At 39.0% G+C, this 13,908-nt stretch overlaps 1 pseudogene; it reads right to left on the reverse strand.

Moving 5' to 3' along the window:
* Window positions 1-32: 32 nt before the first annotated feature.
* LOC106393597 lies at window positions 33-2,200 on the reverse strand (annotated as a pseudogene).
* Window positions 2,201-13,908: the final 11,708 nt, after the last annotated feature.

Raw genomic sequence — 13,908 nt, forward strand, 5'->3', positions numbered from 1 at the left:
ATGTAAAAAACAAATTAAATCTTTCGCAGATCAGAAGTTGTTGAGGTTCATAAAAAACAAATGGTCTGAAATTGGTTGAGAATAAGTTAGTTAACATAAGTTTAGGTAAATACAATAGTATTTCTATTTATATGAAAATGTTCCTACCTTGCTTAGCTGAGAAAAAACCTACGTGTAAGTCCCTTCTTTATTGGCTTGTATCATCGCTTGGTTGATATGTCGGGCATTGCTAATCTGTGAATATAGTATTTTATCAGAAGACCTCGAAAAATGATGGGAGTGAAAACTATAAGTTATTTTAAATTACCTTTGGCGGGAAGAAGGCCTTTGAATATTTCTTTGTAGACTATGTTCTTCACTTTCAGATGTTGGGAATCTTCGGATTTGATGATCTTTAATCCTACTTTGCTTGTGACACGTGAGAGGGCCACATAAAGTTGACCATGAGAGAAGACCGGTTTAGGCAGATATAAGATGACCTCTTTTAAACTCTGGCCTTGGCTTTTGTTGATTGTCATTGCGTAGCACAATCTGATAGGAAATTGTCGCCGACGTAATGTGAACGGTAACTTTGTTTCATCATACAAAAGCACAATTCTTGGGATCAAGACCTCTTCTCCAATGTGGGAGCCAGTGATTATTTTGGCCTTCAGAACGCGATCGCCAACGTGTGTTAGGATCATTCGCGTACCATTGCACAATCCCTTTTTCTGATTTATGTTTCGCAGAAGCATAACTGGGGCACCAACTTTCAGAGTTAGTTTGTGCAAAGGCAAACCCGAGAATTCTAATGAGTTGAGATACTCAACAGAGTATAATGTATCATTTTGATCTGATGTAGTATCCAATAACTCAAAACTGTCTGAAGTAATCTCTTGATACCCCGTCGGTCCGTGAGATGGTGTAAGCATTGATTTCATCGACGGTTTCATTACGGGGTGTGAGGATAGCTTTATCAGTATAGGAAGTCTGGGAATCCATCGGTTTGTTGATTTCCCCATATGCGGCATCAACAACTCCTTCCAATGGGTCAACAAAACCTTGACAAATCAAAGATTCATCGATATCTATGAATTGATCATGGTAGCCATCATCCTCATATTCTTGTCCTGTCTCAAGACGACCTTCCCCGACCTTGAGAAGCCACTCGAAAAACTCTTTCTCATCCTGATTGACTCGCATATTTGTTTTCAAAGAGAACTTTTGGCAGCTATTCCATAGATATGAATGGCTTATCGAAGCTAATACAGTATCAGCTCTACTACCTTGTGGAATGACCGGTAGGATCTGTCTGAAATCACCACCTAACATAACTGTTTTGCCGCCAAAAGGCTGATTCTTTGCGGGTGGATTTTTCATAGACATTATGTCCTTCAAAGTCTTGTCTAATGCTTCAAAAGCATGCTTGTGTGTCATAGGTGCCTCATCCCAAATTATGAGGTCCGTTTCCTCAATTAGTTCAGCCAGCATTGTACCTGGTTTGATGTTGCAGAGCTTATCTTCGTCGAGCTTCAACGGAATATTGAAGCGAGGATGAGCTGTTCTCCCGTTTGGCAGTAGCAATGCGGCTATTCCCGAAGAAGCAACTGGTAGGACGATTTGTTTTCTTGAGCGAAGTCTGGATATAATAGTCTGGTATAGGAATGTTTTTCCTGTGCCCCCTGCGCCATATACAAAGAAAAGTTTTCCCTCTTTTTTATCAACAGACTCTAAGACTGATTCATAGATCGCACGCTGCTCAGCATTAAGTAAGTTGTACTGCTTGTCATGTCTTAGTGTTTCCTCAGCAACATCGTAATCCATTTCTTGGTTCCACAAACTGTTACCCAATTCCTTGAGCAAAACAGGGTTGATCTTCGGCATATCTTTAATATCATTTAAGGAGCGATCTTGCATGCGCATCAACTTTTATACTTCTATCAATGTGTATTGCTCCAGGATCTTATCGTCCAGTTCCAGATTCGCGTGGCCTAAGATCCTTTGCCTCTTGTGAAGTATGTCCTCGCTCATTGATTTCCATGAGTGTTCCCATAGTCCTTTAGGGCTTGCGACGAAGCAATTGTTTATGAATGTGACGAACAAATCACAAAGCTGGTATGGGGTGGCCGTTCGAGCACCCTCTGACATACTCTCGAGCCATTCAACATCATTGTCCAAATAGCCTTGTGCGTGGCAAACTGATTTGAAGTAAGGGTATTTCACGTCGTTGTAAGTTTTTAGCTCCTCATAACTTCTAGGACCCTTAATCTTATTAATGATGATCCTCAGATAGTATCGATCGTCTGCTGAAGGATGGACAGCTACGACTCGTGCTCCGATTTTTTTAACTACTCTCATGAAGAGTTTTGTATTTGAAGGGAGTATGTTCCCTGTTTAAAATAAATGTGTTTTGACTTTGCGATGTACTAGCCCTTTTGGAATTTTCCAATATATTTCTGTTATGTACCTTTTCTTTCCCAAGGATAAAGCGTCAACGAGTCGGAGAGAGTGCGAGTAAGTTCTTCATTTCTTACGCCGTAGCGGATCGTAATGCTCGGAGTTTCATTAAGATAAGAATATTCGAGGGCTAATACTGGCGGAGACTCATAAACGTCTAAGTATTAACGAAGAGAGAAATTTTTGTATCTCGTATCAATGATACTTTTCCTTTGAGAGATGAGAGTGGAGTTAGGGCAAGACCTAGGTTTACTTTCGTGTTTGGAGTTATGCGGGGTCGATCTCGGCTTACTTAACTTGATGCGATTTCTTCATGATTCCGTCTGATATTGAAATCTGCAAAAATTTCTCGGCTTATGTGACTTGCACCGATCGGGAACCAAACATCTCTCCTAAGACAAATCCCAGACCGCGAGACAAGTTCCGGGAAGATACTGACCAAAATTTTGGATATCTATAGCGTGCTTATCCTTGCGTCTGATGTATGAAAACCAATTCAATAAGAGGATCAGGTTAGGCTAAGCGTTAGTTTTGAAAACGGTTGTTTTGTCCGTCGGGGCCAGTCGACGAACTTGATGTAAGAGCAAGTACTTGTCTTTTCTAACTTGAGTTAGTTGTCGATTTATAGTGGTGTGACGACTGTTTTTGGAAGTTGTTTGAGTCTGAAAGTGTACTTTCGAAAGTCTGCAAGGTCTCGCTTATTTTGAAAGTACGTTTTTCCTTAGAGTAAAAGTGATTTTACGTGGTAAGAATATGTTGGGAGAGTTTTCCGCGTTTTGGTCGAAGGTCTTGTTTGACCTTGCTATCGGGAAATGTTTGTTTGTATCAGTTTATTCAAAAGTGTTATTCTTGTTTAGAATTCTTTCTTTTGTATACCGCGTTTCTGTCTGAAACGTTTGCGGGTTTCGGAGACGTTTAGTAGTGCCACGAAAGCATAGTGTCGATCAAGGAATGCTTTGTGAAGCATTCAGAATTTGTTCGACTTATGATAAGTTGATTTTTCAGTTAGCCGTTTGGTTGTTAGGAGTTAGATTTGTTATGAAAAAAATTTCATATGATTTCTTTTTTCGGGTTATACGGTGATTGTTTGTTTTTACTGGTACATTTTTAATAGAATCATGGATCGCTGTTTAAGCCGTAAATTAATTTTTCGATATCAAGTGTTTTTATGACAAAAGAGATTTGCATGACGTTTATAAATCATATTGCTTTTTTTATTGCCGAATTTTTTTAAAAAATATCAAATACAAGAAAGCGAATATTTTAAAATGCGGGAATATACGAGTATACGTATAAGTAGCCACTCCCCCCTCCCTTTTAGAGAGGAGGACAGCTGAACTCGTCCTGCGATGAGTTGCCTAGATGCCCCTTTCGAGGATCAAGCAGTCTCGTAATTCAGTTTGTTCTTGTAAGTGTTTTACTCGCTTGGCGCGGCTGCGTCGAATGTCTTAGTTGCAATGACTGTTCCTGGACCGATGGATTTTGAAGGAATTGATTCTTCCGAGTTGTCTGAAGCGTTGGGCTCGGAAGCTTGCTTGCTTTCTTTGTTCGAAATTGTTGGTTGAGTTGACAATACTTGGTCGTCTTTTTCCGAAGCTTCTTCAGTCAAGAGCTGGGTTTTCTTCATACGCTTGGGTTTTACCATGGAGGTTGTCGTGATATTCCGCAGCTTATGTTTATCTAGGAAATAGAGTCGTGACTGTTTTTGGTATCCCCAGATTATAGCCGTTTTTTTTGGGATTTGGGAACTTGATGCATAGGTGATAGGTTGACGGAATGGCCTTCATGGATTTTATCCTAGGCATTCCCAGGATTACGTTGAAGATAGATGGGTGGTCTACGTCGGAAAAGTCAACGATCTTTGTAACACCTTTAGCCAGAACAGGAAGCATAATCGAGCCAAGAGTGACGTTGAGCCGGAGAAACCAATCAGTAGTTTCGGAGTTGGTGTGACCTCAGAAAAATCTATGTTCATACTTTGGAGAGTTTCGCGGAAGATAATGTATGTGGTACTCCCTGTATCTATGAGGATCCTGGCGACTTCGAGATTTCTGATCACGAGCTCGATCACGAGTGGATCGCTATGAGGTTTGTCAATTCAAACGGTTTCTTGTTCCTCGAATGTGATCATATTGTTCGGGAGGTGGAGAGGCGGAGACCAGTTTGCGCCAGTTTGCGAATGTGATCATATTGTTGGGACCGTTTTCTGTTGGTGGCGTTTGATCAGGATTTCGCCGGACGGTCCCAAATGCGATCCTTTGTACTGGTCACATCAGAGATTTTGCCTGCGATTTGTTTTGCCGTTAGCCTTGCGCCAAGAACTTTGTAAATCGTGGTGGAGTGGCCTCTGGTCTGGTGGAACTCGCAGAATGCATTCTCGTTGTAAGGTAAGTTTCGGATCCATGTATTTCCTGAAGTTTGTCCTTGTTCCGATGTGGAATCGATGGCATAGTTATGTGTTCCTTGAACATCTTCACCGTCGTGAAAGTGGGTGTCTCTTGAAAAGTTGTGCACGATTCATGACGGTGTCCACAAAGCCACCGATTTAATTATCAATGAAGAAAAAAATTGAAAGTCCTGTCGCAAAAACATAAGCCTTCGAAAACGTCTGCAAAAGATGCTGCATCAAAATCAAAGCCGAAAAAGGCTCCTTGTAACGACAAGTACCAGAGTGATTTTCTTAACACGTCCAGGGCCACTTTTTTTTGCTGATTCTATTAACTCTCGACATGATGGCCTTGAACCTACTCACAAACTCTCGTAGAGACTCGTCTTCTTTCTGAGCTAGGCTCCAAAGGGTGACGTCGGAGGTTTCTCTATCCATGAACATGGAGTATTGCTTGTAAAATGCCGAGGTAAGTTAACATAAGTTTTTGATGGAATTTTGCTTTGGACGAGAAAAACATTCGAGTGCGGCTCCCTTGAGAATTCTGACGAAGTGGAGGCAGTAGCATGCGTCTCGTTCGTGCTCCCTGAGTTTGGCCCTTCCCATTGTGATCTGAAAAGATTACAGATGCGCTTTGGAAAAAATATGTCAACTTTCTTAAAAAAAGGTTTGAGGAAGTGTTAGACAATCCTATGGCAGAATTAAAGATGTTACAGGAGACAAAGGGAATAACATAGTATAATGAGACGCTTGAATTCATTAGAACCAAGGAGAAACTGAGTGAGCATTATCTTATCAGTGCTTACCTTGCTGGTTTGCAAATGGATACTTAGATGCACCATGTATATGAGAATGTTCAACCTCAAACAGTTAGACAATTGGGAAAGTTATACAAAAAAGTTCGGACAATTGGTCTGTGGTACTCCCTGTATCTATGAGGATCCTGGCGACTTCGAGATTTCTGATCACGAGCTCGATCACGAGTGGATCGCTATGAGGTTTGTCAATTCTAACGGTTTCATGTTCCTCAAATGTGATCATATTGTTCGGGAGGTGGAGAGGCGGAGACCAGTTTGCGCTTGATTCAGCCTTATGCTAATAAGCTTTTATCGATGAAACGGTGTCGTGGCAGTACTGCAATCCTCCGATGATCATGTTGACTTACCGACTTGATTTCCTTGAGGACCGTTTTCCGTTGGTGGCGTTTGATCAGGATTTCGCCGGACGGTCCCAAATGCGATCCTTTATACTGGTCACATCAGAGATTTTGCTTGCGAGTTGTTTTGCCGTTAGCCTTGCGCCAATAACTTTGCAAATCGTGGTGGAGTGGCCTCTGGTCTGGTGGAACTCGCAGAATGTGTTCTCGTTGTAAGGTAAGTTTCGGGTCCATGTATTTCCTGAAGTTTTTCCTCGTTCCGATGTGGAATCGATGGCATAGTTATGTGTTCCTTGAACATCTTCACCGTCGTGAAAGTGGGTGTCTCTTGAAAAGTTGTGCACGATTCATGACGGTGTCCACAAAGCCACCGATTTAATTACCAATGAAGAAAAAATTGAAAGTCCTGTCGCAAAAACATAAGCCTTCGAAAACGTCTGCAAAAGATACTGCATCAAAATCAAAGCCGAAAAAGGCTCCTCGTAATGACAAGTACCAGAGTGATTTTCTTAACACGTCCAGCGCCACATTTTTTGCTGATTCTATTAACTCTCGACATGATGGCCTTGAACCTACTCACAAACTCTCGTAGAGACTCGTCTTCTTTCTGAGCTAGGCTCCAAAGGGTGACGTCGGAGGTTTCTCTATCCATGAACATGGAGTATTGCTTGTAAAACGCCGAGGTGAGTTAACATAAGTTTTTGATGGAATTTCGCTTTGGACGAGAAAACCATTCGAGTGCGGCTCCCTTGAGAATTCCGACAAAGTGGAGGCAATAGCATGCGTCTCGTTTGTACTCCCTGAGTTTGGCCCTTCCCATTGTGATCTGAAAAGATTACAGATGCGCTTTGGAAAAATATGTCAACTTTCTTAAAAAAATGGTTTGAGGAAATGTTAGACAATCCTATGGCAAAATTAAAGATGTTACAGGAGACAAAGGGAATAACATAGTATAATGAGATGCCTGAATTCATTAGAACCAAGGAGAAACTGAGTGAACAATATCTTATCAGTGTTTACCTTGCTGGTTTGCAAATGGATACTTAGATGCACCATGTATATGAGAATGTTCAACCTCAAACAGTTAGACAATTGGGAAGTTTATACAAAAAAGCTCCCCCCCCCCCCCCTCCCCCCCCAAAATAAACTCCACCATTTCATTTTTGTTCACTCTTCTTTTACAACTTTTGAGTTTACATCGGTGGTAATAGCGGGTTTAGGTTAGGGTTCACGCGGATTTCTTCAAGAGGGATCGAGTTTACTCCATACCCTATTTCATGCATTTCACCTACATCCAAAGGGACTGATGCATTTTTTTATACACCTTTTTTGAGCCTTCTTCACATCCGGAATGTTTGATCTTGTGTTGCATTTCAATGGTGCTGAAGAGAGGTTAATAACAGTAGATTGGAAGAAATTGGATGATTAGGCAATCCTATAGAATACTTAATTGATTTTATCGAATCCGGGTTTTTCATATGGGCATGGTGCTGGGGTTTGATCGTCCGGTTGATAAAGTTGTAATTAGTTAGGTTTACTTTGGTTTGTTGGTATTTTAATATTTTCTCCAATTAAAATAGAGAAGATTAAAAATAGAAAAAAGGAGAATAGTGTATTGAATTGGGTTTTGTTTTTGAGGGATGAGTATATTAGACTTTGATCTCCAAATATTCACAATTTTTAGTTTATTGCAATCAAGATTTGCTAAACTGAATGTTGAAGAAAAGAGATTTATTATACAATAACTATCAATATTATCACGAATAATATTCTCCAATACTTACCTTAAAATGTTTAGTTAGATAGTAAATTATACTCCATCCGTTTCATAATACTTGATGTTTTGTAGTATTGCACAAATATTAAGAAAATTACATTTTTCAAAAAAATATATTTTAAAGATATAATTTTAAAATCAGTTAATCAATTATAAAAGAGACAGTGGAATCTAATTGGTTGGAGATTTTCCAATAAAGTTAAAGTTAACATTAAAATCTCAAAACTTCATATAAATTGAAACAAAATAGTCCTTCAAAAACATCATCTATATTGAAACAGAGAGAGTAGTTGGTTAGTGAGTGCAATTTCCATATATCGTAATACCTTAAAATGTTTAGTTAGATAGTAAATTATAGTTGGTTAGTGAGTGCAATTTTTAGATATGAAGAGAAAAGAAGAAAGAATGTGTAATTTTAGTTAGATAGTAAATTATAGTTTTTTTGTTGGTTAGTAAATGCAATTTCCATGTATCATAATACTCTTCGAGAAAACCGGTTGACAAGTTGTAGACGGATTTGCTAAAATGAATGTTAAAGAAAAAAGATTTATCATACAATAACTATCAATATTATAACGGATAATATTTTCCAATACTTAACTTAAAATGTTTAGTTAGATAGTAAATTATAGTTGGTTAGTGAGTGCAATTTCCATATATCATAATACCTTAAAATATTTAGTTAGATAGTAAATTATAGTTGGTTAGTGAGTGCAATTTTTAGATATGAATAAAAAAGAAGAAAGAATGTGTAATTTTAGTTAGATAGTAAATTATAGTTTTTTGTTGGCCAGTGAGTGCAATTTCCATATATCATAATACTCTTCAGATATTCTTCAAACACATAAACAACAATTTCAACGTAGACAGATTGGACATAAAAGTCAATGGAAACAACAAGCAAAACTGATCGTAAAACAAAAAAGGGTTAGATTTTGGTAGTTATTTTTACGAAAGAGCTTTCGTTTAAAGGTATATCTAAGTATCAAGGGAGAGTAGCTCTGGACGGCATCTGAGTCGTCAGCAATCTTCCAAATATTGAGATAATTTTTTTTTTATTCAAACAAAACTAAAGTGTCGAAAAAATAATAGATATTAATGTTGTCGGCAGAGAGATAAATGCATATGGGCCTTGGGCTAATATTCTTTGAAATATACAAGAATATGAATACCCACTTTTTAAAACTCATTCAAAGCATTTTTAATCTGTTTGAAGCATAAAAACAAATAAATTACATAACAATTATTTTCTATGTCTTCTTAACGAGTGTCATTCTAATATTTTTTTGTTATATAAAAAGTATCACTTTTTCAATATAAATTATATTTACTTTTAGCTGAAAATTAAGTGCAAACAGCATTGATTTTCTAAATAATTTTATTTATCTCAAATACTATTGGTCAAATAAGTAGAAAAAATAATAATTCAAATAAGGAAAGTAACTTTTGAAGCATAAAAAGAAATAATTTTATTACTTGAGCTTATAAATAAATAAACAAAATGCTCCATCCATTCTTTTTTTTTGTCAACCGTCATTTTATTCCCAAGAGTGTTGAGTACAAAAAAATAGGGAACACGTGTTACTTAACATTACATGTGGAAACTCAACAACAAAAGAAATAAGACATGTCAATTGAGAAGCATGCAACTTGACGATTCAGCTTCGCCGGGTCCGATCATCTCCTCCGGTGACTCCAATCAACCAGACGCCGATGCTGATTCTCTTCCCTTCCTGTAAAACTCCCTAATCTTCAAACTTGTACCCATTAAACTCTATCTTTCGCCAACAACCGCTGCTTCAAATCAGAAACTCAAGCTCCTCAGAATGTGAAACTCAAGGAACACTTAATCGATTTGGGAGAAGATTCTTTGTTGGGCCATCTGTGATGCCAATTCTATTAAAACTCTCTTACATCAATCAAGAATACTCCACATCTGCATCCTCCTTTCCATCCGAGAGTCAAGACCATATACAAATGAACTTTCAAAAGAGAAAGATTGATACCCGTAGAAAAGGATTTTGAGGATTATCAGAGGAGTAGAGATTCGAATCCAAGCAAAACGGGATATAAATTAGTCGCGAAAGAGGGAAACATAACCCGATCAAAGAACAATCGATATTTATTTTCTTCAGTCAATATCTTATACAATAAAGTTACCTTGTCTCTCTCCTCTTTGCGCCACATACTCAAAGAAAGTGGGGCTTTTTAGGACAAGTGTCGACAAGGTGCGTTTGTTTTTATAAAAAACATTCATGTTCGATTGGACCATAGGCTTTTGTGTGCATAATTTATTTGGGCTTCCTTGAAGAATATTTAATCCTTCGGCCCACATCTATTAGGGTTGATATGCCTCCTTCTTCTTGCATGTGAAGCTTGCCGACGCACAAAGTAAAGACGATGGCTGTTTGCTAACCGTAACGGCTCGATAAACCTTAAATCCGTCATTTATTTACTCCCACTTTAAGATTTCAATCCACCTTTCTATAACGCTCCGATCGCCCACGGTTAATGGGCCACCCACGCCCGCTTTCTCGGCCCGTGGGCCCCATCCCATCTGACGGTCGGTCCGTTAATTTTTTCAAGGCTCGAAATCATTGTTTACTGACCCTGCAATCACCACCCGACCTTTCCCCGTGCTTTGGCCTCACTCGCACGGTATCGTGAATCACTTCCCGATAGGTCACCCATCCTTCCACTACTCCAACTCAAGCACGCTTAACTCTGGAGTTCTTTCGGGATGTGCTCCGGAAAAGGTAAGTCAACTTTGGTGACATAGGTAATCAAATCAATTATCTTAAGCCTTTTCACATATCACAACTCGGGATGTTACAATTCACCCCCTCTCAAAGAACGCAACGTCCTCGTTGCGGCCCACGACAGGTCTCAAGACGCCTCTCAGGTCAAAACTGAGATGGCTAACCAGCTCTGATACCACTTATAACGCTGCGACCGCCCACGGTTAATGGGCCACCCACGCCCGCTTTCTCGGCCCGTGGGCCCCATCCCATCTGACGGTCGGTCCGTTAATTTTTTCAAGGCTCGAAATCATTGTTTACTGACCCTGCAATCACCACCCGACCTTTCTCCGTGCTTTGGCCTCACTCGCACGGTATCGTGAATCACTTCCCAATAGGTCACCCATCCTTCCACTACTCCAACTCAAGCACGCTTAACTCTGGAGTTCTTTCGGGATGTGCTCCGGAAAAGGTAAGTCAACTTTGGTGACATAGGTAGTCAAATCAATTATCTTAAGTCTTTTCACATATCACAACTCGGGATGTTACACTTTCGTTTCAACTGTAACCCCCTGAATCTGCATCTATCCTATAAATAGCGGACCTTACTAGCATGCAAAGTCCAATTCACACAAAATCCAAACGCAAACAGTTTCCAATCAAAAAATTCCGATGGCGAATTCATACACTGTCTGATACGCCCTAAATCGGGAAGGATCACTTTAGCTGGGTGTTGGATATGATCCGAGAAGGCAAACGACACTTCTGGAACTGATATGGATTGAAAGGATCGTCAAGAGATGCGGAATGACTCTTGATATACCCACGATCTAAGGCTAACCACCCAAGAATGAATGAATGTGTTGGCTAACCACCAAACAACACACAAAGATGAATTGGCTGACCACCAAATCAACAAGCCGGTTCACACCAATGAACTAGCTAAAGAACTCTCTCTCTCACTCAGAGAAAAGAAGAAAACAAAAATAAACTCAAACTTAGACTGATTTTATTATGAGAAGTGTTTACATATTTATACTACTTTAGGAATAGAAAAAGACTTAAGAATGTATTAAAGACAAACTTAGTAAATTGAATCTAGATGAGAAATTTAAAGACAATGTATTAAAACTCTTGGATCTCAGATCTGGTCAAAGAGACTCTTCGGCTAACGTCCAGGTTCGTCTGAACCAAGTAGTTCATTCGCGGTAAGGATCAAGATGTGAGCTGGACGATCCAAACGGCCCAAATTCGCGAGAACTGAAGGTCTCCTGATTTGCAAATTGCATAACTCCCACATCTGAACTCCGTTTAATCTGATTCTTCTTCGATGAGCTCCGTAATTGAGTTGAGAACATTCTCCAAGTGATTTCATGCGAAGAGGACTCGTTTGTTGGAAGATATGAGTCAAACAATGAACATATATCATTACTGCTTTCCATGATCAAGCCATGCATGTATGTTTTGCCCGGTGCGCTACTCAAGGGCGCATCATTCCCTCCCTCTTCAAAAAGATTTGTCCTCAAATCTGGAACATTAAAAGGAAAAGAGTTATAAGAAAATGAATCATAATCAGAACATTGCTCACCTTGAGTTTGGTTCGGTTTTTGAGTGGAAGAAAAGCTCTCTTGGTTTGCTTGATGACCACAGTTTTGTTCTTCATCTGGCCCTTCCTGCATTGACACAAAGCTTCCAAGACCAAAGTCATATGCACCAATATCAAGAGCATTCAAAGGACCAGAAAATTCATCCTTGTTCAAAACGTTTTCAGAATCCTTTTCAAACTGAGAAATTAATTCAAAACTACTTGGATTCTCTGGTTGTAAAACAGTTAATTGCAAGCAAGATTCATCAGGAACTGATTCAGATTGAGAAGAAAATAAGTTCTTATGTTCACAAGATTTCAAACCTGACATTGGCTCATGTGTGTAGTCATCAAAAATTGGCAATGGGTCTGAAAATTCTTCCTTTCCTGGCTCGGTTTCAACGTTCTCATTCTCCAAAGTCACCAACGGTTTCTGGTTTTGGCACTTGTTAGCATAATGACCGATCCTATGGCATTTGAAGCACCTGGTAGAATGAGCTTTGCTTGTGGGTTTCACAGCCTTGCTTTTATCAGAAGACAACACATTAGTTTTCAAATCACAATTTGAAAAAGAAGAAGAATTACTTTGTTGTTTTGGTGCAGAAGAAGTGTTGGTGTTTCCCTTCTTTTTAAGTTGCTGGACAACATGAATCGCCTTATGCAACATTTTTTCCAAGCTGGCATAAGTCTGAAGCTCGTTCCGATCAAGCACATCACAGTTGCTTTTCTTGGCCTTGGTGAAGGGACGATCACCATTTCTGACCCTCTTCTCATCATCATCGAACATGTTTTGCCTCTTTCTTTGGTTTCTTTGTTTCTGCACAGAATCGAACCCATTAGAAGAAAAATGTTTCTTATCTCCAAAAATCAATTGCTTTTTTTCAAGCACGGTTTTAAAAGGATAATAAACATCTTGTTGTAGTTTTGAAGCCTGATTTGATTTCTTGTGAAGTCCAAACATCCTGCAAACACTTAACAAAAGGTTAGCAAATAAAAATTCTCACACTCTCAAAGTGTTTAGCTCACGATTTTTAGGTGATCACTCAGAGTTCTTTCCACTGGTTCAAAGGATGATAGGCAGTCAAAATTCAGCAGTCAAAACCCAAAACAAATTTTTGTGAGAAAAGAAAAGAGAAAGAAAGATGAAGAGAATTTTGATATGGATCCGCTTTAACTGTCCTAAGGCTGGGTTTCTCTTCAGCCAGCAGGGTTTCTCTTCCACCACTCCCCCTGGATTTCTCTTCAGAAGTGATTCAAACCAAAACTCTTTTTTTTTTTGTTTTTTTTTTTTTTTTATCGATATTTTTTTTTTTTTTTTATATATAATAGGCGATCACAAGGGAGTAAAGGAACAGCCCGGATCCAAGAAATAAGAAAAGAAAAATGTGGAGAGATGAGAAGTTGAAAGAGGAAAGAAAACAAACCAGCCAAAGTGGCTCTGATACCACTTGATACGCCCTAAATCGGGAAGGATCACTTTAGCTGGGTGTTGGATATGATCCGAGAAGGCAAACGACACTTCTGGAACTGATATGGATTGAAAGGATCGTCAAGAGATGCGGAATGACTCTTGATATACCCACGATCTAAGGCTAACCACCCAAGAATGAATGAATGTGTTGGCTAACCACCAAACAACACACAAAGATGAATTGGCTGACCACCAAATCAACAAGCCGGTTCACACCAATGAACTAGCTAAAGAACTCTCTCTCTCACTCAGAGAAAAGAAGAAAACAAAAATAAACTCAAACTTAGACTGATTTTATTATGAGAAGTGTACATATTTATACTACTTTTGGAATAGAAAAAGACTTAAGAATGTATTAA

Source organism: Brassica napus, chromosome C6, assembly GCF_020379485.1.
Source record: "Brassica napus cultivar Da-Ae chromosome C6, Da-Ae, whole genome shotgun sequence".
NCBI lineage: Eukaryota > Viridiplantae > Streptophyta > Magnoliopsida > Brassicales > Brassicaceae > Brassica > Brassica napus.